Source organism: Neovison vison, chromosome 13, assembly GCF_020171115.1.
Source record: "Neovison vison isolate M4711 chromosome 13, ASM_NN_V1, whole genome shotgun sequence".
Lineage (NCBI taxonomy): Eukaryota > Metazoa > Chordata > Mammalia > Carnivora > Mustelidae > Neogale > Neogale vison.
In genome coordinates, this window is record NC_058103.1 from 23,506,636 (window position 1) to 23,533,312 (window position 26,677).

Consider the following 26,677-nt stretch of genomic DNA (forward strand, 5'->3'; position numbering starts at 1 on the left):
CTTAGAGAAATTGAAATGGAAATCAGGCCAGCCAACAGAAGTATAAACACAAAAGATGCTTTAATGGAGTGGATGGCAGGCAGCTTGGAGCCCATTTAAGTTTATGTATTTGATGGAAGTAGTGTTCTTTAGGCCTTCATGCCTTTATCCAGGCGACAATAAAACATACCGTGTCACACGAGTCTTCTCTCTTGTGCTCCTGTAGCCTCTCAATCAGTCTAAAGAGTGATATCCATATGCATAAAAGTCTGTTCCTTTTACTGTATAACCAGACTATGTAGTGTTTAGGTAACAGTTTGGGGTTTTTGGAAAAAGTGGGTTATTTCAAATGCTCACGCCACAAAACAAACCAACACTGTTCCTCAGAGAGTGGAGCTCATGAAATGTTTGCTGCTGGCAAATGGATATGCTCTGAAGCCATCCCTGGAGTTTGCTTTGACAGATGTCCGCTGATGGACATTTGCACAAAAGTCTCCAAAATGCCTTATTTTACACCCGGTGTCAGTTGGCACATTACTTTCTTGTACCTTCTGTGTTTCCATTAAATTAGGTTGGAAACAAAGCCTCCTATTTACTGAGCAAATTCTTTTCTATGTGAAATGGTGAACAATTACAACCATTACCCTGCCAACCGTTTCCATCAGTTCAATTAAAAACGCCTACACTCTGCATTCTGAATCAGAGTTGCCCTGAGTGGAGCCTGCTTCTGGCATTCATGAGTGGTGAAAAGTCTCTGATCACACTGAGGCGATGGTGGAGGGTTCTTTAATTTGTAGTCTTCTTAAAGATTCTGAGAAAGTGAAAAATATTCTAAGAACTTTTGGCACTGTGTCATGTTCGCATTCAAAGGGAGAACTTTCCAGGATCACCAAAAAGCCATTATTCATATCAAAGAGATACTATGAAAGCATATTTTGATGAATTAAGAATAAATGAAGGCAAAATATAACAGCTGAGGATTGGTACTTTTCTGACCAAGAGTTGAATGTCAATGTATTCCAGATATTTTCAAGTTTAAAAACATGGGGAAAATAAAAGTGAGTAACTTTAAAACTCCAAAATATTGTCATGTTCTCTGTGTTTCTATGGATACTCCTATAATTGCCACATGCCAAACATCATTTAGTAAATATTTCTGATCATTTTAGTAAATATTTCTGAATTAATGCCTCATTTACGATTCATAAGATTTAGTTATAAAGCTTTTAAACCTAATAATTCATTATTCATTTATCCTATAAGTAATTCTTTAAATAATGTTTTACCAAGTGATTATAAAGTCCATAACATTTTGCTAGATCATGAAAGAAATTTAGTTGACAACTCTAGCCATCTGGGTATTATACATGTTGGTGGCGAGCAAAATATTCATTCAAGAAACAGTATATATTAATACAAGTTAACAGATCATTACAAGCTCAAGTGAGTACATCAGAGGATACTTAAATCATCTTTAAGGAACACGGAGATGGGGTTTGAAAATGCATAATAGACACATAATAGGGTATAATATTAACTTAATATATTTTACAGAATTTACATGGGTATTTTAATCTATAGTTGACCAAAAGAAGTTGAGAAAATTATTTGATATTTTAGGGAAAAATGCTTTCAGATTCAATTATAATTTAATTAGTGTCCATTATTAAGTTTTTGGTAACAACCTATTGTCGGGCGGAAAACATATTGTGGGTCACATTTTAGAAAGAAAGGAAGGAAGGAAGGAAGATAGAGAAAGAAGAAAAGAGAAGGAAAACAAGAAGAAAAAGGAAAGAAAGATAAAGAAAACAGGAAAAAAGAGAAAGGAAAAGAAAAAAGAGAAGAAAAGAAAAGAGAAAAGAATAGGCAGAGAGGAAGGAAGGGAGGTAGGGAGGAAGGGAGGAAAGAAGGGAGGTAGGGAGGGAGGGAAGGTGGGTAATTACTGCAATGAAGGAAAACAAAAACAAAACCAAAACAAACACCTGTATTATTACAGACTGATTCCATACTACATCTAACATCATAAATTCTATTTTTCTGTCACATTTTCTGACACTTTGTACGTAGAACAAGATTTCCAGACTTCCTCGCTTATAATTTAGAGTGTATCTTTTAAAGAAGAATTTAACAAATAGTTTGAATTGTTCTCTGAATAATTGAGTTCCACAACTCATTGATATTGATTCTTTGAATTATTTGTTTAAAATTCTCTTTCTTACTACACTTCAAATTATAATTAACATTTACAAAGTTTCTGTTAGAAATGTTCCTAAGTTTGTTTTATAAGTGCTTGAATTAAAAATACAAGCCAAGGGCGCCTGGGTGGCTCAGTGGGTTAAAGACTCTGCCTTCGGCTTAGGTCATGATCCCAAGCTCCTGGGATCAAGCCCCGCATTGGGCTCTCTGCTCAGCGGGGAGCCTGCTTCCCTCTCTCTCTCTCTGCCTGCCTCTTTGCCTACAAATGATCTTTGTCTGTCAAATAAATAAATAAAAATCTTAAAAAAAAAACAAGCCAAATTTGACTAAATAATTTTTTGTTGTTTCCTCATTAAGATTTTTCTGTTATATCATGAGTATTGGCTTATTTCCCAAAAGAGAAAGAATACCAGGATTTATTTCTCACATATTTACAAATCTGATTGCCAAGATTTTCCAACTTCATGTATTTAGTTATCTTCATGTAATAAATATCCAATCCAGTTGGAGATGGAATATGCATGTTAATAAAGTGACCAAAATAAGAACAACATGTAAATAAGGATGTGACAACCCTACACAGAGGAAGGGTTATGGAAACTTAAAATGGGCCATGGTCAGAAAGGCATGTTTGAGACATGAAAGCCCCAGCTCTAGATATAGAGGGCCTGGGTGGTTTAACTTGTTGAATGTCTGACTCTTGATTTCAGTTCAGGTAGTAATTTTGGGGTGCCCATCAGGCTTGGTCTGGGCTTGGAGCCTGCTTGGGATTCTCTCTCTGCCCCTCCCTGCCTTGCATTTGAGTGCTCCAGCTCTTGGAAAAAAAAAAAAAAAAGATGGTGTCTCAACTGGAATGGTGGAGGCAAGGATGCTGCTACTTATCCTACAACGCACAAAAAAATCTTCTCATACCAAAGAATTATCTAGTTCAAAATATCAGTAGTGTCAAGGTTGAGAATCATGCTCTCAGGTAAGCAGGGCCAAGTTTCAAATATGAACTTCCCAGACATGGGCAGCTTGAGGAAGTACTTCACTTGGAGAAAAGAGTCACTTCCTCTTGTAAGAGTGGTCAGCTTTTCAAAAAAAAAAGTTCTATATGTGACCTCAATTTGTCTGGCATGACTCTTGAGGGAACTTAGTGCAAGTTTCTAGGTACAGGGAGCTCTGGAACATAGCTGGAGACCACACAAAAAGGAAATAAAATAAAAGGTAACACTACCAAGAGGATCTAGGACAATGCTTGGGGTCATGTCATTGAGATTAGGAAATAAACACCCACATTGCTCATGTTAAATTATGAAAGGTATAGTACATACAAGGAACAAAAGAGGAACTTGATGGCAAAACCACCACTAGGTAACCACCTGAAAACCTAGGATACAACATGAAGGAGTTAATTCAGCCAACATTAAGAACCCATAATTTTTGTTTGTAATGAGGAACAATAAAACATGTGTCCCACAGTGTATTAGAGATCGCCCTCTCCAAATAATAAGCTATCTTTTCATCTTGAAAAAGGAGAATAGGAGAATAAAAAGGAGAATAAACTATTCTAAGTGTGGCTGACACTGCCCATATTGCCTTCAAGATTCATCTTATCAGTTCTGCACCCCACCCCAGTGTAGTTCATGACTGATTCTGACACATGAAAGCCCCAACTGCCTTGCCTTGAGGGGGAGGAACCTCTGAGGGTGATTTATGTTCTGGACTCCCCTGCAGGGTCAGGTTGAGGTTAGAATTTTGCCTGAAATTACATCTTTGTTTGGCTTCTTGCCCTTTCCTGTCCTGCTCTCCACTCTGTGGGTTTCTCTTCATTAAGCTTTTGCATTTCTTTAATTCATCACTTGAATTATGCTTCAGAGTTGGCTTCTGCAGAACTTGTCCAAGGATGATAATTCTCAGAACTCATGAATTCTTCTATCATTTTCTGTTTTCAGATAATTTTATTTCTGCTCTTACTGTGATTATTTTCTTCTTTCTCATTGATTTGGGTTTATATTCCTCTTTTTTCTCTCTAATTTCCTCAATTGGAGGATTAGGACATTGATTTCTTTCTGTTTTCTAGTATATGCATTTAATGATGTATATTTTCCTCTAAACATGGCTTTAGTTGTAGTCCACCATTTATATGTTGTGATTTGATTTATATTCAGTTCAAAATATTTTCTAATTTAGCCTCTGACTACCTTTTTGACTACCTTCTTGTCCCACTTAATTTATATATATTTGGAGATTTTCCAGATAGCCTTAATGTTATTTTCTACTTTCTGTTGTGGGGTGAAAACCACTTTGAATGATTTCAATTCTTTTAAATTCATTGACATTTCCAGACACACTTGAAAATGTTTGTATTCTAATGTTATATGTGGAGTTATATGAGGAGTTCCATTAGTGCCAAATAGTTCAAGTTGGTTGATAATATTCAGACCTTAGATATCTTTTTCTTATTGTTCTGATTTCTCCTTCCTTCCTTCCATCTATCTTTCTTTTTCCCTTTCTTTATTTTTTATCAGTTACTCAGAGAAAAGCTTTCAAATATCCAAGCATAGTTGTGGATTTGTCTATTTTTTCCTTATATTGTAATAGTTTCTGTTTTATCTGTTTTAAGACTTCTTTGTAGTAAGATACATTCATTGGATTCTTATACCTTCTAGGAAAATTGACTTCTTTTCTCCTCTCTCATTGTGTATTCTCCCTCTTTAATAGGTAATATTTCTTGTTTCAAAATCTATTTTTCTGACATTAATATAACCATTCTAGCCGTTTTTTCCATTTTATTTTATTTTGTTTCTTTTCAGTGTTCCAGCATTCATTGGTTATGCACCAAACCCAGTGCCCTCTTTAATACCCACCACCAGGCTTAATGCCCACCACCAGGGCTACTCACCACCCCTCCTGCACCAAAACCTTCAGTTTGTTTCTCAAAGTCCACAGTCTCTCATGGTTTGTCTCACCCGCCAATTTCCCCCAACTCACTTCTTGCTCTAGTGTTCTTTTGAGTAAGGTTGCGTGGCATATCCCTTCCTATCCTTTTATCTTATCCTAGATCTGTCTTTATATATAAAGCGAGTCTCTCGTTTATGTCATACAGATTTTAAAGAATAGAATCTGGCAATTTGTACCTTCATTTGTTGTGTTTATACCCCTTATATTTGGGTTTGGATTTGGTTGTTATTTTGGTTATATCTTCATGTATCAACAGAATAAAATTTTGTTAGCTTTGCTTTCTGCTTAGGTGTAGGCTGGTGTGCCTGAGGAGTCCTAAATAATCCTCCAGCCTAAGCTTTTGGTTTTCCAATGCCAATGAATCACAGAGAACTTCTGTTTGGCTCTGTATCAGGGACAAACTTTCTCAGTGGCCCTGCCCATGTCCTGGCCTATAGTTTTAGCAGATCCTGTCCAGAAACAATTTCATGACTCTCCCCCAGTGACAGAGGGCCTAATGGCATGGTATAGAATTCTAATCCCAAGATTTTAGCCTGCTTTTTTCTTTCTATATAGAGAGATCTTTTTGTTTTGTTTTGTTTGTTTTCATTCTTCCTCCAGTTGCAAAGCATTCTTCAGTCGAGACTGGGAGGTTATAGGACTTATTATCCTTGGATAGAAGTATAAGGCTTTTTTCTGCTGAGTAATAAGATTCAGTGGGATTTGTACCTTTCCTGCAGTGACAATCAATTCACTTTTTGATGTCACTCTGCTGAGGCAAGTTTTCTCTGGTCTCCAATCTATTCAAAGCTTTTCTTATGAGCATTTGGTGGAATTCAGGGAGAAGAGACCGTGAGTATTAGCAAAGTCGCTGATTCTAGGGATCCTGTGAGTTCTCCATTATCCAGGAAAACTATACTAGGCATCAGCATTGAATATTTTAGAGAAACTCTACACACTCCTTTATGTCCAGCAGCATCTCTTCCTCCTGTGCTCTGCCAGGGTGCAGGCAAAACTCCTATCTCCTTCCTTAAGTTTGTCTTCCCTTGTTTCTTAGGCCATTTGCTTGCCCTGCAACTTCAGCTGTGTGTTTAAAAGAAAGTAGTCCTGGTAGTTTTTGTTTGTTTGTTTGTTTGTGGGGTGTTTTTCTGTTTGTTTGTTTGTTTGTGTTTTTGTTTTTATTCTTGTCATTAAGGTTACAGCCTTTCCAACTCTTTACAGCCTAGGGAATGTGGAACTTATTCCCTCACTCTTAACACAGATATTTATTTATTTATAAGAGGGGTTTCTTCTAGAAAGTGTATAATTGTCCCTTGTTTTTTATGCATACTGGCAATATGGCTTTCTTTGGGATCTTTAAACCATTTACACTTAACAGTATTCTTTTTTTTTTTTTTTTTAAAGATTTGATGTATTTGAGAGAGAGAGAGAGACAGGGAGAGCACAAGCAAGGTGAGAGGCAGAAGGAGAGGGAGAAACAGACTTCCCACTGAGCAGGGACCCTGACATAGAGTTTAATCCCAGGACCTGGAGATCATGACCGGAGCAGAAGGTGGACAATTAACCGTCTGAGCCATCCAGGCACTCCTGACATAATTCTTATTATTAGATTTAAATCTATTACCTTGCTAGTTCTCTATTTGTTTTACCTTGCTAGATAGTTCTCTATTTGTTACCTTTCTCCCCCTTTCATTGTTTTTCCTATGTATCTACCTGCTTTTTGGTTAATTTGAATTGAGCAGTTTTTTAAAAAATATCCCACTTTATCTTCATTTGTTACTTAACTGTTATACCTGTTCTGCTACATTTTTTTAGTGATTGCCTTAGATTTTATAACGGGCATCTTAACTTATCACCATTCGCCTTCAAGTAGTTATATACCCCTTGAAGTATAGTACAGGAAAATCCTAATAGCATGTTATCAATGCTTCCCTTCCAAACTTTGTACTAATGTCTTCAGAAGTTTCATTTTTACATAGGCCAATGTAACCCTTTTTAAGGTTCTCTGAGCTTCTTTGCTCTTTGGTCTTTCATTGCTTAAGAATTTTGGTAATGTTTATTGACTATTTCTTGACAATGTCTTCTCTATTAATGATCCCTCAAAAGTTTACTCCACCTCTGATACAATGGTTTGTCATTGATACCAATTTTTGTCATTTTCCATTAAAGAGGGCACATGATATAATGACTGGGTATTAAATAAGACTGATAAATCACTGAACTCTACCTCTGAAAATAACAATACACTGTATGTTAATTAATTGAATTTAAATAAAAAAAAATTAGTTTTTGTCCTTTGCATTTGGCTTTAAAAAAAAAAAAAACAGTTTGACAAAGATCTTACCCTTGACCAAACTCTAGTGGGGTTACTCTACGCCCCTCCCACCTTTTCAGTGAAATTTTCCTAATTCCTTTTGAGTGGTATATGTATCTCCTAAAACAGCAGTAGTGTCTTTCTCAAGGATCTGAAAGCCCTTCCTTTAAAATCTGGGGCACCTGGCTGGTTCAGTCAGCAAAGCATGTGACTCTTGATTTCCGCTTGTAAATTCAAGCTTCACATCCGGCATGGAGCCTCCTTAAAAATGAATAAATAAATAAATAATATAATAAAATAATCCTTAAAAAATTAAATTTCCTCATCAGGAAGGATAGAAGTTCTGTTTCCTATCTGTGTGAAGATAGAATCGTCAGGTCAATAATCTCCAGCTAACAGACACAGGTCAGCATTTACACTGACCAACTTTCTGTAATATCTCACTTTCCTGACATTGTTGAGCATTCACTTACCCTCTTCCCTACGTCCTCCTTTTTCGTATAAAATGCTAGTCACTTCTATTGAAAACAGAGTTCAGTTCATGCTGGGTCTTCTTCCATATTGCCTCTAGTATATTACTGATTAAAATCTGTATTTATTTAATTATTTATTTATTTATAATTTTGTTTATTTATTTGACAGAGAGAGAGACAATGAAAGAGGGAATACAAGAAGAAGAATAGGAAAAGGAGAAGCAGAAGAATAGGAGAGGGAGAAACAGGCTTCCCATAGAGCAGGGAGCTCAATGCAAGGCTAGATTTGGGGCTGGAGCCCAGGGTCCTGGGATCATGACCTGAGCTGAAGGCAGATACTTAATGATGGAGCCACCCAGGCACCCCTAAAATCTATATTTATTGCTTTAATTAATTTCCAGTTTTGTTTCTGGTACTTTCTCTTTTCTGAAATCTATCATCATTTCAGAGTTCACTTTCCCAATAGATCTTTTAACATGTCAATCACAGTTAACATAAAATTCCTTTTCTGATAGTTCCACCACAGGTGTCACCTCTGAGTCTGGTTCTGTTATTGCTTTGACTGTCTGACAGTAGGGTGTGTGTGTGTGTGTGTGTGTGTGTGTGTGAGTGTGTCTATGTGTGTGTTTGTGTGTGTGTGTGTGTTTTGTTTTGTGTGCTAGATAACTCAAACAAAAGGAAAGGCTGAGGTAATAGCATTCACACATGGAAATGAACGTGTCTTTTCTCAGGCATCTTGTGTGAGGGATAATCCAGTCTTCTTAGATGAGCTGGCTGTGCCCCCAGTGCTTCTTACTGATAGAACCTAACAATAAGCCAATAGGCAAAGGGAATTGGGAGATGTAGTTTTCAGGCTCCTAGTTCTCTAACTTAGTTCCTCGACATTTACATAGTCATCACAAGTTTTCATACAGAGTTTCTCCCTCTGTTCTCAGTATGAAATTACACACGAATACATACAAAAGAAATAGTTCTCATTGGTATCACTAAATCTTTTCTTCCGAAGTAAGGTTATGTATCTGGACAAGTGATTCTTTGATTTTGTTTCCTAGGATTGAATCTTGAAATACGTGGACTAAGATCAGGAGCTGCGACTGGGTGTGCGTGGAGCATTATAAGTTAAGGAGACGCAGGAGACAGGATGGGGATGCTTTGATGCCTTTGATCAATTTCCACTTGAAGAAACCTCCTGAAGGACAAATCCAAACGATACAACAGAGGCCCAACAAGAGCTGCTGGATGTGACATAAAACATGTCCAACTCCTGCTGCTGGATTGTGCCATAAAATCCAAATCCATGGCCAGGACCCTCCATCCTGATCTCAAGCCCAGAGAGTGTAGTTGAGGTGAAGGACTGGCACCATTTGCTTTCCTTACTCTTTTCTTTGGCTCTTTTATTTAATAATTTTCTTAAACAAATATTTTCCTTAACCTAATAACTGGTATTCATGAGTGACACACTATCGATTTTAATCTTTCATATTTCAATTGCCCATGTTAATGATGTTAATTGATTCTCTTTCTGAAGTTCCCTCTTCAAAAGACACCTTTCTTATTTATTCTTTATCTCTTTAAAGGGCATCTCCTGGGTACATAGGACTCCCAGCTAACCATCACTAGAGCAAAATTAAGTCAGAAAGCTTCTTCTCTACACTTTATCAAGGGGGGGGGGTGTACTGAGAGTTGACTCTCAATTTATTGGAAGTAATTTATTTTTCTGGTCTTTCTTAAGTGCTGCATTTATTTTGTTTCTTTGATAGAAGTTCGAGAATTCCTTAGATCTTGATGCCAAGCCTGCAGTTAATCTAGATAAAGGGAGATAGTGGTGGAGATGGGTTGAAGAGGATTTGAAAAGTCAGCCCAGGGCTCGATCCAAATGACCTGTCAAAGAACTGTTAGGTAAGTGTGCATTTTTATTTTCTGGAAACAACTCAGGAACATTGGTGATATACGGAAAGAGTGACTGATGTATTCTTTCTTTAAAATATTTGGTTAGGATGTAAGAATAACAGACAAAAGCCTCTGGGTTTAGCAGAATCATTAGTATGAAATATTGTACCTGATTCCAAAAATACGTCAAAAAGTAATATGGAATATAAACCAATTCCCAGCAGTTTGAATTTATTATTTATGATGCCAGTTAAACAAGGCTAATGTACTCTGCAAAAGTGGTTATAGCTTCTATGCAGTATTAGTAGAAATTAGTCAGATGCTACCAGCTCAATATAAAGTAAATTTGCAAAGGTACCTGCAAATGACAGTTTGGCTGAGTTAACATGACAGTTGAGAGCATCTAAGCTGCTTCAGTACTGGCAAGTGGGTTTAGAACTAAAGTCAGCACTTATTGGTGTAGGAAACAAATTAAACTAAAGTGAAGAAGAAAGAGTAATGAGTTCCAGCACTTTACCCATTGTGCAGAAAGAGTCTGCAACATCCTCCTCCTCACTATCCCTTCTCTTACAGTTTTTGAAGAAGGCAAAAGAGGTTACCTTCTTCATGTTGTTCTGTTGCTTCTCTGCCCAGCTCCCGCTTATAAAAGTGTACTTACTCTGATACCTTCCAGCAGTGAGTTCAGCCCTACAGGTCTGTAATTATGTGGGCTTGCTGTTACTTAAGGAAATGAAAGGGGAATCTTGTTTTGCAATATTGGTTGTTTAGCAAAATTATTTTGCTAATGAAAATACATATCATTATATTTACTTTTAATTCATAGACATTTATCATGAATATATTGATGATGTCTTCTGATAAAAAGCTTAAAGTAATAAAATATTGGCTCTTTTTGAAAACTTGAATCACATATCAAGTAGTAGAGAATATACATATATGCAAAAATACCATTTGCATTTCTCAATCTGATCAGGGAAATGTTAGTCTATCCATTTGAAACTTTTGTCAAGAACACATATCTAAGTTTTAGAGGGATTTTGACTAATTCTTGAAGATTAAGGAGAGAAGCAATACCCTTTCATTGGAAATGTGGACTCAAGGAAATCCATCTTCAAATTGGGTTTGAATAATTCCCATTGTTTGTTTTCCTCCCTTCCTCTCCTTTCTCCTTCCCTTCCTTTCCTTTCTTGTCATTCCTTTGATGGCCATGAACTATACTCTCATTAAGCATGAATTCTCCTCCTTTGGGGTAAAAAAAGCATAATGTTCCACTCCCCATAAAGCTTACTTCCAGTCATCAGACAGTTAACCTATACCTGTCTTTAAAAATACATTATACATTTCAATGAGTATAAAGGTAACTGACATAATTCTTGTGATTAACTTCATTCTTGAAATATGGAACTCTGGACACTATATGCTGATATGTGTGAGCTAGATGCAGGTACGGGTTAGAATCCAGAGTCAGGCCTTTAAAAGTAATGTTGTTTGAATTAGCTCATGATAACTAACTTTCTCTTCTCCATCAATTTATTGAATGTTCTGTCATTACTATTCTGAAATAACTGTGTCTGTTATTTTATCTCAGTTCCCAGTTCTCTATCTCAATAATTGCCCTGCCTCCAAACTCTTCCTCCTGCTATTAGAAAGATTATTTGCAGTTTATTATGGTCTCTGGACCATGGAAACAAGTGATATAACATTTCAGATACTTGGGTGTGAAATGATAAACTTGAACACCATCCAATTTGACTCATAAAAACACCTATTGTGACACTTGCCTCAAGCTGTATGTACAGTAGCATATGCTTACAGCTATTTCTACCCAATTAACTTACCCAAGCTTTGCTGCTACCTTTAAATTAGATGAAGCAGGCAGACTTACTCTCTGTTGTACTTACATAAACAGAAGTCCAGAGGCAAAAACTGACATGCCTCAGGTTACCTATAAAATACCTTATAGTTAGATATGGTAGTTCCTCTATGGCTGCTTTAACAAAATACAAATTAGGTGGTTAGACAACAGAGATGTATTGCCTTACAGTTCAGGAGGCCAGAAGTATGAAATCAAGGTGCTGGCAGGGTCGGTTCCTTCTGAGAACAGTGAGGGAGGGATCTGATCCAGGCCTCCCTTGTTGGTTTATAGATGGTTGCCTTTATGTTTATGTGGCATTCCCCCTGTGTGCATACTTGTGTCCAAATTTCTCCTTCTTATGAGAACATCGATCATATTGGATTGGGGTCCAACCTAAGGTCCTCACTTTAAGTTGATTACATCTATAGAGACTTTATCTCCAAATATAGTTACATTCTGAGGTACTGAAGTCCAGGACTTGAACATATGAATTTTGGGGACATAGCTCAACCCAACATTATAAACACCCACATCTCTCAATTTTAGATTTTAGTACTCATTGCCTTTACTGCCGTACCATTCTGCAACAGAAGAATGGAAAAGAGTAAACAGGGATAAATCAAAAGAGAGCTGAATGATGGGGAATTAAGGGCAGGGTGGACAAACATGGAGAAAGTTTAAAAAAAAAAAAAAAAGCCAAGCATCATGGCTTGAATACAGTTCACAGAATTTCCGCAAGATGGCTCTAAATTTGACAATACCTAGATTTCCTTCTATGCTTTGATCGGAATAACTACAACACAAGAAAAGTTTAGAGTGGAGTAAGAAAGCACTTGCCTATTCTATTTAGTTTATGGTAATAAATTCCAATTATTTTGAATTGACATTGTTCTGCTCAGCCTAAAGTTGACTCCAAGAACTTCCTTCTCTGCTCTGTTTAAGTACCAAAGACAAATGACTATGCTGGATTCTTTGGCATGGCTCCATTTATTTAAAGCTCATCTATGCCTTTCTTTCTCTTCTGAGGGCTTTTGGGGGAAGAAAATATACACAGACCAAATGCTGTGCCTGTTGTGGATGCTGTGATTTCAGAAGAGAAGTGATCCAAGCCTAAGGTTCAGCTCCTCTGGTTAGCAGGTTCTGAGGAGAAATTACCGTTACAGCAATGGATACCAGTTTATTGTGTAAACCTGGGATGGGTCACTGTCCCACACTTTTCTGCACCTACCCCTCTGCTCCTCCAACCCCAGCAAATGCTGAAACTGTTAATGCAAATGATACGTTCCCAGATCCGTCTTGTTCTGCCCCTGATATGGCTCTCATAAATATTTGAAAATTACAGCAAAAGCCCACTTGGCGCTTCTCATCAGATGGAACAGCAGGCAAGTATAGAAGCATGCTGTTTGAAGTTCCTGGAGGAGGGAGGTGAGAGATGATGAGATTTGGGGACAGTTTATATGAGCAATTTGTTATGCATATAGGAGGAAGGGTGACTTGATGACAGATTCACTTCTTGGTCCTGAACCTTAATTAACAAGGCCTTCTGAGAAACACATTGAGAAACAATAGGAAAATTCTTTGGAGCATTTCACAGATTATTCACTTATAATCTTTGGGGATTTATTTTATTATTATTTTTCTTTCTTTGGGACCTGCAGCCTTGTTGCCTTGACATCCACACTCAAGAGTTATTGGTATCAAACCAAGCTATATAAAAAGCTATCAAGCACTTCTCAGATTTTCCACAGTTCAAAGTGCTGTTGGCAGCATGCCAGCCATGAAAGATGAGCTGAGCCCCAATGTGGTGAGTGTGGCTGCACGTGCAAAAGGGAGCCTGTGGGGGGAGGTGGGAAAGGCGGACAACTTAGAGGGTCCTGGAAAGAAGTGGATGCTTCCTCACAGACCAGAATGTCTTATTCTCCCCCTGCAGGGAGTAAATGGAACTTACAATGATATCCACTAAATAAAACCACAGCAGGAATATCAGTCCCTTGGAGGTGGGGGGAATTTTAAAAAAGTATAAAAGAGGAAATCTAGTAATGTTAACCAGATAAAATATAAATGAGAATTTCATTTATTTTGGTTCCAGATAGATCAGAAAACTTAAAAGTTAGGGAATCTCCTGAGACCAAACTGCCCATGGCTGGGACGTGTGTTGATAATACTGTCTTAACCACAGAGATTATGAAACTCTGAATTTCTAAGAAAATCCGTGACATTCTGTTATCTTTGCTCTGTCCCAGGCACAAGTTTCAAATTTGCTTTTAATGTTTGTGGTTTCTAATTTCCAATCCTAGTTGGTAAATTGAAATGGAAATGTGAGGCACACCTTAATTCCTTTTTATCTTTCCAAAACAATTCTGTTTGGTGTTCTTTTAGGGAAAGATGATAGACAGTGATGTTCATATTTCACAAAAGAGGGCCATCATGACTCAGAGATGTTCAGTGCTTGTCAAGGCCTATTGGGCTAGCAAGGTGGAGAATCGGAACTTAAGATCTGCTTTTTACCCTTCCATCTCATCCTCTTGATGCAGGAATAACTTCCCCTGCTTAAAAACATATTCATTTATGAATGCAAGCTTCCTATGAGGCTGATGGAGAGGATTCTGTTGGTGTTCTATGTCATCTGGATGTTTTCTGGTGCTCACACAGGAAGTGAAAGTTAATCCCCTAGGAGTGATTCTCAACGAAAGGGAAAGAAATTGGGGACAGATGCCACAGCTCCCTCACCTCTCAGTGATACAATTTCATGTGCGTTCAGTGCAGGTTCTCGAAAGATCCACAATGGACTGAGCCTTAGCTGTCCACACTATTAGCTCTCTTGTTATTATACCCACTAGTTGTCTATCTCTCATTGTCTCAATTCCCCTCTTCCTCACTTCCAAAGACATGCCTTGATCCTAAATCATCCTTAACTTGAATACTTCCCACATACTCCATCAATAAACTGACTTTGTATCCAAAGATCCCAGAACAATTAGGAAAATGGACTCTTGGCTTCTGCTTCAAATAAGCTTCACCTGAGACTTGCATTGTTACTTTCTTTTTAAAGCACTTTGGCACTGTAACATATTAAGAATAATATAAGTTTATTGTATTTTATGTATAATATTGTATTGTAGCTATATATTTAAATAAAAAAAGAAAAAAATAGCTACCTACTTAAATTCTACTAACCAGAAATAACCACTTTTTATATATTTATACTCATAGATATATATGTGTATATATATGCATATATATACACAGATATATTCACATACATTTGTTTACAAAATGAAACCATTATACATACTACTATATAACATTTTTCTTAATATATCATGAACATCCTTTAGAGTCTTCAAATATTATTTTTTAATATTACTTTTATAACTTCAGACAATTTAACCTGTTTTATATACAGAACTTTAAGCAGTATTACAGGACTTTATTTTTCTATTTTCTACTTATATAAATGTTTGTGGACTTAAGAAATGTTATTTGTATTTCAATTAGCAGTTAATAAAAGTAACAAAAGCTTCCTTGAAATTCAGAATCATACTCTTAAAATATTTGCTAAAAATAATAAAGCAAAAAATAAATGAAATAAAATAATAATATGCTAAAATTAGCATATTATTGTGACAATTGGTTTTTACCACTTTCAAACATGATTTTTTTTCTTACTCAGTGATTTCTCGTTTATATGGTTGTCATTAAGTATAACGGTCTCCCTCTTTGAGAATGGGAAAAACTTTGCTGTGAACTTTTCAACTTACAATTCTTTGTGGTTGAAAACTAACCCCAACAGCTGTCTGAGAATTTAGTCAATTCCATCCTAAGCAGCTGTTGGTTTTGGTGGCTATTGGGGTAGTTAAAATGTTCCAAGGGATTGAAGCAGTAAGAAGATAGGACTTTCTGAGGTATTGGGAATTGAACTTCAACAAGATATTTTCTTGTGGGTTTTTTAATGTGTGGGAGAAAGACTTTTAACATGTTACCTTCCCATAATATCTAAATCAACAATATCCTGTCTGTCTCTAGATTTAAAAGCAAAGATCCCTAAAAAAATGCAATAGAACTGTGTATGAATCTGACTTTATTTAATCTCTGATTTCCCCTATCAGGAACATTGCCCTATGATTCTCATAGTTCTTAGAGGGTTATGAGCTCAGTGTCTGCCAGGAAAACTTGAGTGATTTTAGGGGTTTTCATATTTCCTGCTGCATCAGTTCCACTCAGAAATGTAGGGGAAAAATAATCTCTGTTCTGAGCATTTGTGCAGTTTGGCATCAGATCCCCAAAATGTAAGCAAGCCAACCACAATGTCAGAAGAAAGTTATTTTACTGAAAAAGAAGGAGATGAAGGAGGAAAAGAGGAGAAATAGAAAGAAGTGGGGATAGACTAAGAGACAGAGGAGGGGACAAGGGAAGAAGAAATGAAGAAAGGAAAAGAAAGAAAGGAGGACAGGATGGAAAGAAGGAAAGAAAGAAGGAAGGTGAAAAGGAAGGAATGGAGGGAGGAAGAAAGGTAGGGGGGAAGAAAGAAGGGAGGGAGAAAGGAAGGGGAGAGGGAGAGGGAGGGGAGAACGGGCTATATTTGGTGGCAGGCTAGTTATACTACAGCATAATTTGGACTACTATAGTGTTCCATTAACAGCAATTGCCAATGTCACTTACATCCCCGGATGATAAATATTTTTAATGGGAAGGAAGGGGCTCATATGAGCTATTACTATTTCCATGAATGCTGTTATTCTATAATAATTTACATAAATTCTAGGTGTATGTGGGGGTGCATGATATGCTTCCATGATTTGAGATGATGGTTTTACTCCCCAGACAGATTCAGATAAAACAAGTCTGCTGATGTTTCTCATTGTCTTCTGCTTGCTTTCTTTTAGGTTATGGACATGTCTCCAACCTCATGCTGGACAAAAGAAGATTGAAAAATAAAAATACTTCCTGACCTAGCCCATCACTACATCTCTTCCCACTGAATCCACAGCTTTGGATAGATAGAACAAATTCATTCAAGCCATTCCACACAGCAGCTCTCAGTTCCAGAATGTGTCTCCTTGCTGTAGACTCCCCCATTGATTTCCATCTTTCCTCTTCAGCTATTCAACCCAGCCTTGATTTCAACTCTCTTGTTTTTTTTTTTTTCCAATTTATTTATTTTCAGAAAAACAGTATTCATTATTTTTTCACCACACCCAGTGCTCCATGCAAGCTGTGCCCTCTATAATACCCACCACCTGGTACCCCAACCTCCCACCCCCCCGCCACTTCAAACCCCTCAGATTGTTTTTCAGAGTCCATAGTCTCTCATGGTTCATCTCCCCTTCCAATTTACCCAAAAGCACATACCCTCCCCAATGTCCATAACCCTACCCCCCTTCTCCCAACCCCCTCCCCCCAGCAACCCACAGTTTGTTTCGTGAGATTAAGAGTCACTTATGGTTTGTCTCCCTCCCTATCCCATCTTGTTTCATGGATTCTTCTCCTTACAGCTTTGGTCAAGGGAGAACCAAAGGCATGATTTTAAGCAGAAATACATTTGGCTTCAGGAAAGCATTTCTACCCAACATTGTTATTCAGGGTTTGTCCAATACCTTCAATTAACACATGAATACACTAATCCTAGTAGATGAATCATGTGGCCTTTCAGTAATTGGTTTTGATAACCATTTTTTTATTTCTCAAGTAAAGTTGAAATATCAGCAATTTTAAGAATCTGAGATGGGGGTTAAGGCAACATGGATCTTTCCTCTACCTTTAAAATATTCCCTAAACCAGTGACTATCCTATCTAGAAGTGCAATAAAGCAGACAATGAAATACAGGTAGCCTCAGGACTCATCAACTGGTAGAAACACAGAATCATAGCAAAGCCAAAAATACCTATAACTTAGGGCATGCCTATTTTATGCCAGTTTTTAAACTACATGCCCTTATTTTATTAATTCCACAGATGGTTACCACAGAACTACTAAGTGCCATATATTTTCAGGATGCTAAAAACATAGCCATAAATCACTACAAAATTAGAAAAATACTATTAATTTACTCATATTATGGATTAATAAAATAGGGTTCAGAAACTTAGGTCATATGCCCCATGTCAACTAGTTGATAAATAGCAATAGAAAAACCGCAACAATCCTACTCTTTAGTGTGTGCCTTAATATGCCTACACTTAAGAATCAAAGAATTAATTTCTACATATATTTTAAAGTCTGTTCTTATGCCAAATTTTAAACATGGAGGGGATTTATGCTATGGTTCTTTTCCTTTCTCTTCCCTCTCCTTCTATCCTTTTTCCTCACTATATTCTTCTTCTTCTTTTTTTTTTTTTTTTTTTTAATCTTCCAAATTTTTTTCTCACAATGGGAAAGGCAGTATTATTTGTTTTCTTTAAGGAGCATGAAAAAATGATTAGGGTTCTGAGAATCTTTTTATTTTCCTTTAAACCCTACATCAAAGTTCTCATTTTTAAACTGCCTTTATTTTCAGTAAAAATATAAAGTTACATAAGTTGAAAAGAGAATGAAAGATTATCATCTTGAGTTCATGAAATTGCAAAGCATTACAAGTCAATTAGGTAGAAATGCATGATGTATAAAGCAGGGGTTGGTGGGGGAGGGGGTGGGGGATTTCATAATTATACAGAGAAATAATAAGTATTTTGATTTGGCTCAAGCATTAATATTTTAACCACAGCAGAGTTTTGTTTTTTCAGGAAGATACAACAAAACACTCCAGTATTCTGAGCGATTGAGACAAATATCTTATACATCTCATAAATCAAGAAGGATGTTTATATTCTCTGAGACATTCTGTTACAGTTTCCTTCTTGAATGATAAGCTTCTACAAGAGTGTTAGATTTGGGCTACAGAAACAGGAATGCTCTTTGTTTTGGTTAGACAGTCACCATCTTTGAAATAGAATGTGCCTTGCTATTCTAGGAATTGTTTTTTTAAATGATTTCTTAGAAAATATGGTAAATGATTCTTCTCAAGATGTAGAAATGTGCTTCAAAAGGACCAGACTGGAGGAAAACATAAGGAGAAAATAAAAAGGAGACTTTTTCCTGAAGTCAGTTTCATGACTTCAAAAAGTGGGGATGAGCTTGTCACAGTTATGGAGGTTACTGTTTGCTTTTTAAAATTCGTACTCAGGTGATATTTGAACTCTGTAAACTTGGTTTGCTCTATAAATCCTGTTTTCTCCTTTTTATGTTGTTCTTTTTAAGATCAATGAACAAAAATAACATAAACACCTTAGCTTTGCACAACTGTTTAAATAAAAGCATTCTCTCATACATAATTCTGTGGGCTAGCAAAGAAACAAGGCTGTAAGCCTTCATTATGTCCATGTTGGCTCTGCTATAGATGTGAGGTAGGGCAATGATGCACTCAAGGTGTCAGATCACTCACTAGTTGCATGTAAGGCATGCAGGGGACCATGGGGTACACTTCATTTGGAATTATAAGAAAGTCACATGAATGCAAAGGGGTTTTATTTTACTTCTTTGACATGGAGAGAGAAATCACAAGTAGGTGGAGAGGCCAGCAGAGAGAGAGAGAGGAGGAAGCAGGCTCCCCATTGAGCAGAGATCCTGATGTGGGGCTCTCTCTCAGGACCCTGGGATCATGACCTGAGCTGAAGGCAGAGGCTTTAACCCACTGAGCCACCCAGGCACCCCCAGATTACATATTTTATAGCATTGTGCCAACTCTTGTGTCTACAACCATACTTTGTTTTACAATAGCAGACTGAAAATCCTTTTCATTGTTTTAGGCAATGTAATTTTAATCATAAGCAGGCTCCTCAGGTTTTCAGTTTGAATTCCAAATTCTTAATCAGGAATTTTCTTAGAAAATTTTATATAGAAAGATAATCTTTAAAAAGAGCTTATGTCACCCATCAAAAAAATGTAGTGTATATTTATTATACTATAAATAGTTTAATATTTGTGAAGTTGGGAGAATTTTCTCATGTTTATTATTGGTAATATTTAAATGTGGGTATCTGATATACTTAGATTCTTCCTGCTCTTGAGCCCTGTTCCCCACAGAAAATTTCTGTTCTGTTCCACTTACTACCATTCACTCAGTACTTATTCAGCACCTATTGTGTGTATGGCACTGTTTTAGATGTTGTGGAGACTGTTTGTGGCTGTCAAGGGATATGTAGTATTGGGTGGATAATCTGAGGTTCAAGTTTAAGAATTCCATTTTTATCATAGACATGAAGTTGATATTTTGACATCTGTATGTCTTACTCCTTGCCTATTTTTATTTAATTCAGAAATTGGACATTATATAGTAGTCTAATTTAGCGGCCAAACTCCAACATTATTATTATTCTTTGCATTTGACAATGTGTCATCTTTCATTTCTCAGAGCTCGATAACTTTTGACCCCAAGATACTTCTGTTCTTCACTTGAGACCTGCTATAAAGCGAACAGTCATTAGCTCAGGAAGAGCCAGTGTACTTTCTCAGCTCCCCTTAGAGAGTTCTTGTACAAATCTAAAGAGTGATGCTGCTTTTTCCTTCAGTATGAAACTAGGACGTCCTACATATCCTTTTCAGCTGGTCTGTCCTACAGTATTTCAATTTTACCTTTGTCACACTTTCAGAGAAAGTGGTAAGTCTTAGTAAAATTTTTGAAATGTGGATTTATGCTAGTAGAGAACACTTTTTATTATACTCACACACCTTCATGTGCACATGCACACATACAACACCACCCTGCCAAACATTGCTATTACTTGACTTACATGCTTTTTTGGATTATCAACAATGACCTTCTTTGTCAATTGGCAAGCTCAATTGTTTAGTGTATTTTGAAGGATTGCTCTATTTCTATTGATGATGGGTACATGAATCTAACAAAGTCAGGCAAAACAGAGAAATAATTTTGTGTAGAATGGAAATTAGGGCAACAAAAAGGAGAAATAAGCTGAAGGTAAAAGCCATGTGCCAGCTGCTTAAAGGCTGGGTTTTCATCAGCAGTTAGGGGAATAATTATGGGAATGTGGCAGCCCCTCAGAGTGAGCAGAGGACACTAGCCAGAGTCAGGTGGCATGTCAGGGCTCCACCTTTAACAGTCTGAGCTGCAAAGCATTGTACTAGTTCTTGTAGAACAATGTGGTACTGACCCTAATTCACAGAATCTCAAGTGGAGTCAAACAATGGGCTAACCTCCATGAGCCCATATAATATAGTACTCCTAGCTATAGTTTAGGCACAAATTATACTGGGTTCATTACTAAAATTTCCAAATCTAGTGACTAGTAGCTATAAGCCTCCTGACTGATATACTCACCTGCCTGTATAGCAGAGTCTTCAAGCTGAGAATTTTGCATTGCTGCTTATGACAAAGAAGGGAAAATAATTTTATCATTTTGTAAGGATTTGACAATATTGCCCTTACAAAGATCATGAATCACTGAGTAACTATTTGTAAATTAATTAGTTAATATATTATATGGTTTACTACATCTAATTCAATAGGCAAAATAATTATGTGTAATAAATAAAACTACAACAATGCAGGAACGTGTGGAAGTGAGAGAACTTTCTAAACTTTAAAGCAATGGAAACAAATCACAATTATAAAATTGGTTTTATGCATATTGAAAAGTAAGCATTCCTGAAAGCATCATAAAATTGAAAAATGAATAATATTTACATAAAAGATGTTCATACAAATATGACATGCAGGGTAAGGGTTAATAACCTGTAATAAAGTCCTAGTAGATAATAGATAAGTGAATGATTGGACGATTTATAGAACAAAAAAATGTGGCTCAAAAAAGTGAAAATTGCAGGTTCATCAGAGATCAAAGACAAGGGCATTGAAATGACAGAACATAAGCAGTTTCTTACCAAGGTGGCAAAATTTTATGAAGTTTACATTTCCATAGGTAAGAAAATGGTTTGGATTTTCTGTAGTGTAATTCCCCAGTCCCCTTTGAGAGCACTAATAAATTCATTAATTTGTTCTCATCCTTTCTTGGACATCTCATTGGAATTTCAAGTTTCAAGTACCTATAATTGACCTCCTCTTCCCCAATTATGCATGCACATGTTTATAAAAGTTCCTTATATCAATAAATGTCAGTGTGAATCTTCTAGGTTTTCATGTCACCCAATCCAGAAGCAAATCCTGGATCTCATATCTGTCATGAGAAACATCTCTCTTCCCGGCTGCTTCCACCCTTCTCCAGGTAAAACCCATCCTAACACCATTACCTGGCACATACACTAACTGTGTAACTAGTTCCCTTTTCCATGGGGCTCTCCTACTGTCTATTTCTGATCAACAACAGAGCAATTCTTTACAAATTCAGGCCAGATCATATGATTTCTGAATTCAAAATACATTTGTGGTCTTATATCATGATTAGCATGAAATCCCAAGTCTATGTTACCTGTACATCACTCTCTCTCAACATAGATTAAAAATACCCTCCTCAGAAGAGCATATCCACCCTGCTTTTTCCCTTTTCTCCACTTTAATATTTTCCCTAGCACTCATCATAATCTTTATAATATGTGCCAGTTTATGTCTTTATCATCTATCTCTCTTACTAAAATCTAAGATCATTTTCTGTCTTTTTCTACTTACTTAATAAATATTGAATAAAGTAAATAAGTTAGTTAATGGGATATTAGAACAATAAAAATAATCAAATTAAGTGGATTATTATAAATTATATTTTCAAGAATATTTAATAATCTAAATAATTCTATATCATGATGTCATATGTTTATAGTGATTGATTCAATTTAACAAACATTCTTGTGCCAATACAACAGTGATTACTTCTGAGCTATAATATTATGAATAACATTGAGTCTTTTGTATAAACTTTATCTTTAAAAATTTTTATTTATTTATTTATTTAAAAGATTTTATTTATTTGACAGAGAGATAGAATCACAAGTAGTCAGAGAGTCAGGGGGAAGCAGGCTCCCTGCTGAGCAGAGAGCTCTATGCAGGCCTCGATCCCAGGACCCTGAGGTCATGACCTGAGCCGAAGGCAGTGGCTTAATCCACTGAGCCACCTAGGTGCCCCATAAATTTTTATTATATTTTTATGTCAAAATAAATTTCTAGACCTTTTCAGTCAGAGGCTCAAAACCAAGTTTTGCCATTGCCAGCTTGCAGGGTTGGTTAAGATTAACCAAGATGGAGCCTGGGTGGCTCAGTGGGTTGAGCCGCTGCCTTCGGCTCGGGTCATGATCTCAGGGTCCTGGGATCGAGGCCCGCATTGGGCTCTCTGCTCGGCGGGGGGCCTGCTTCCCTTCCTCTCTCTCTGCCTGCCTTTCTGCCTACTTGTGATCTCTCTCTCTGTCGAATAAATAAATAAAAATATTTAAAAAAAAAAAAAAGATTAACCAAGATGGATGCAAAAATAATCATGCAGGCAAATATCTCCATTGAATCTTTGTTCCAGATATATACCCCATTTGCTTTTCTAGGTCTATTCTTCTCACTTCTTAGCCTTTCTCTGCCTCAGAAGGCTGACATGCAGAGACCATAGCAACCAGTCTCTCTGCCATCTTTGTTCTCTGCTTCAGTGAATGGGGAATCCCAGTAGGACCTGAGGGTTACAGGGGAGTTACCCATTCCTGGGGCTCCCTCCCTGTCCAGTGGCTTACTCCTGGCCACCCCTTTGGGAAGGTCACTGCTTCTCTAGAGGAAACTGAACCTACTCATTTCTGCCTGGGTTCCAGGAGTCATTCATTTTTTTAGTAATTTTCAGGAAGCAAGACCTCAATTTTTACTAAGTTCTCATTACCATCCTGTGGGCCTCCTATATCAACTCTAGGTATTGGCACATTTTCAAATTATCATATTCCATCTATGCTATCCACTTCCTATGGGGACTCAGAATGAGACTGCTCTGTTGCCCTGTCTTAACTCCCTTCAGCCCATTCTTTTATTCCAGGCACTAGGATAAACTAGGGCAGCCTTTTATTACTCCATGTCCATCAATTGCTTATGATGCATATGCTTTCCTCTTTCAGCCCCCCACCCCCGCCCCGCCCGCCCTAGGCTCTAGGCTTCCCTGCTTGGAATGTCTTCAGGTCTCTATTCAACTATTCTGATGCATGAACAAATGTAGAATTGAGAAGACATTAGCAAACCATAAAGTAACTTCTGACCAACAAGGGACTGGAGTTAGTGGGGCTGGGGGTGGTGAAGAAAAGAAAAGAGAAAAAAGAAAACCACCACACCTTCCTTCCTCCCTGCTTGTGCATGAACAATTCTAAAGCACATATTTTACTTAGATCATGTAGTATCTTAGCAGGATTAAACCCTAGTTGTCCATGGCAATGAGCCAGCTTAATAATGCATCGTTGGATTGGCTTCCCTTCATCCCTGTTCATTCTTCCAAGTTCTTAAACCCCATACATTGAAAACATCCCTAAATAAACTACCTTTTGCAAAGACCTGTTTCAGGCTCTGTTTCCAAAGGAGATTCTGAGCTTATAGATACTATGATTGATAGAGTGGTGCCATATATATACACACACACACACACACACACACACATACATACACACAGGGCATACATATATAATTTTCATCTAACACCAAAATCTTTGTTTCATAGAATTATTAAGAACATTATACTTTTATACTTGATAATCATTCAATGTGTTGCTGTTCATTTACCAAAGACAATTCTAACACGTCCCCCATTCCTGCCCCCAACCCACCATCTCTGCTCTCCACCCTACATCCTACCATCTTCGCGTAAACGGGAACACATGGACCTCAGTGCACACTGGGTAATCCATCATTAAATTTTTCCAGTGTGCTTCCTGACAGGTCTCAAAGAGGTTCATAATAGCATTTCCCCTGAGGGCAACAATGCCATTAGTCAGTAGTAATAAAACCTTTTAGTGAAAGGGAAATAGGAGGAAAAAAAAAAACCTTCATATTTTCTGCACATTTTCAAAATTGAGTAGATTTAAACTTTGGTTTCCAGACTTCTAGAATAAATTCCAGGCTTAATTTCCATAGCAAAGCCATAGGCAAACAGGTGCTGGAAAGAATTCTAATCCACCGATTTCCTAACCTGGGCAACAGGAGCGCTGGCCTGTTACTCTGTTACTGAGTGGTGTTTGCACCAAGGCTGTGCAGGCCCAGTTTGCAGGCGGTGGGTTTCCTCTGCAGAGCAGCTGGAGGCTTCCTCTGCCCCAGCCTAATTGCAGCGGACAGGAGTATGAAGTGTTTCTCACATAGAGAGATGACTGAGCAAGCATACCAGACTAAACATCACAGCCAGGATTAGGCACAAACTGCTCTCTGATACCCTGGCGTAAACTCTTAGAAAGATAAACCCTGGGTAAAATAGAAGCGTGAGAGCAGTTTTTGCACCGAATAATGCCTATAATTTTGATTTGTCTCTTTTCACAAATTAGTTTCCATGGGTTCTGGTTTTACAGATAGGAAATGGAGAAATACAAGTATTGGAACAGCAAGAGGAATCTGTTCTGGGCCATTTCCAGGCAAGACCCCAAATGGGAACTCCCAGAGAGGAGGCAAGAGAGCATGCACTCTGAAGATTTTCAGAGAGGTTTTGCATCTGAATGAGGTCTGAGTTTGCAGAAGAAGCTGATTTGGCACACTAATGTAAACCTCAGATCATTTGAGGTTTGCCCTTCTCTCTTGAAAAATGCATCTCATACTACAGATAAGTGTAAGCATAGAAGGTCATGTTCTCCCTCCCTTCTTAATTCTGATTTACATTTACAGGAAAATCAGGCAGAACACCATGAGCTGGGAAATGCCATTCATTTGCAAAGAGGCATTACTGTTCCAGGCCTCTGGGCTGAATCATGCCATTCTTCCAGGTCCCAGGTGCCAACCTCCACAACACCCCATTCCTGCCCACACCACACACACAGCCTCGGCCTAGAGCCATTTCAACGATCTATCTGACTTTCTAAAGGAAATTGGCTCAGTGGTGCACTCATGTACCAGATGTGAGACCCATCTACGAGTCTCTGAAGGTCAGCCAGGATAATAGTCACATCTGTCCACAAGATAGCTCAAAGATTATCTACATTGTGCTCTCCTTGGCCACAGATTTTATGTGCTGGCTTGGGAAGTCTGTTTCAATTGGCAAAGTGGTTAATCTAACTCATCCTTTGCTCATATTTGTTTACCTTTTTTTTTTTTTAACTTGACCACAAAATTCCCAAGGTATAAGATACAGCTTTTATTCCAGGTTTTATTTGCTGGCCCATTTCATCCATTTATTCCCCTCGAATAAGGAGGCACTGGTCATACCCACATAAGGGATTTTTAATCCACTTAGAATATGGTCATTATGTTAATTTAAAAAAAGAACATGGGCATTAAAAATACAATATCAGAGACATATTTATAATCATAAATTCTTTTTTGAAATTCCTGTTATTTCTTGTAAAAATATCACTGCACATTTGAAATGTCTTTTCTCATTTCCAAATTGTCTGTGTCAACAATACAGTACTTCCAGCTATAAATGTTATTGAAAAATTGCAAAATAATATTTGTTGCATTCCCCAATTTTTCATCAGTTTTAACTTTATGAATAAAGAATGTTTTATTTTTTTTCTGGCAAAAATGTTTGCTTTCTAACCCAAAGTCATTTGGAGTAGGGAAATGGGAATGTGTCAACAGAGATAAATGAATATGGTCAATGGCTTAGTAACAGTATTAAGAAAACAAAAACAGTTTCCCCACTTTTTTAAGCACACACCTGGTTGTCATTATATCTATGATATTGAATAGAATTATTCTCTTTAATTGGGAAAAGTTACAGATCATACAGATTTGATGTTTCAGTAGTTTAGGGAGGAATGTTCATTATTTGGAAGTAGCATAACATGGGTATTTTATTGTTTTGGTAGTTAATGGTTTTCCTTTTTAAACCTACAGCTGCAATTTACTGAAGGAGGAGTCTAAGTCATAATCCTTTCCATTATTAGCATGTTTCATTACTTTGTAGCTTTGTTATTTAAGCCATAATGATAAGAAGAGTAAGAGC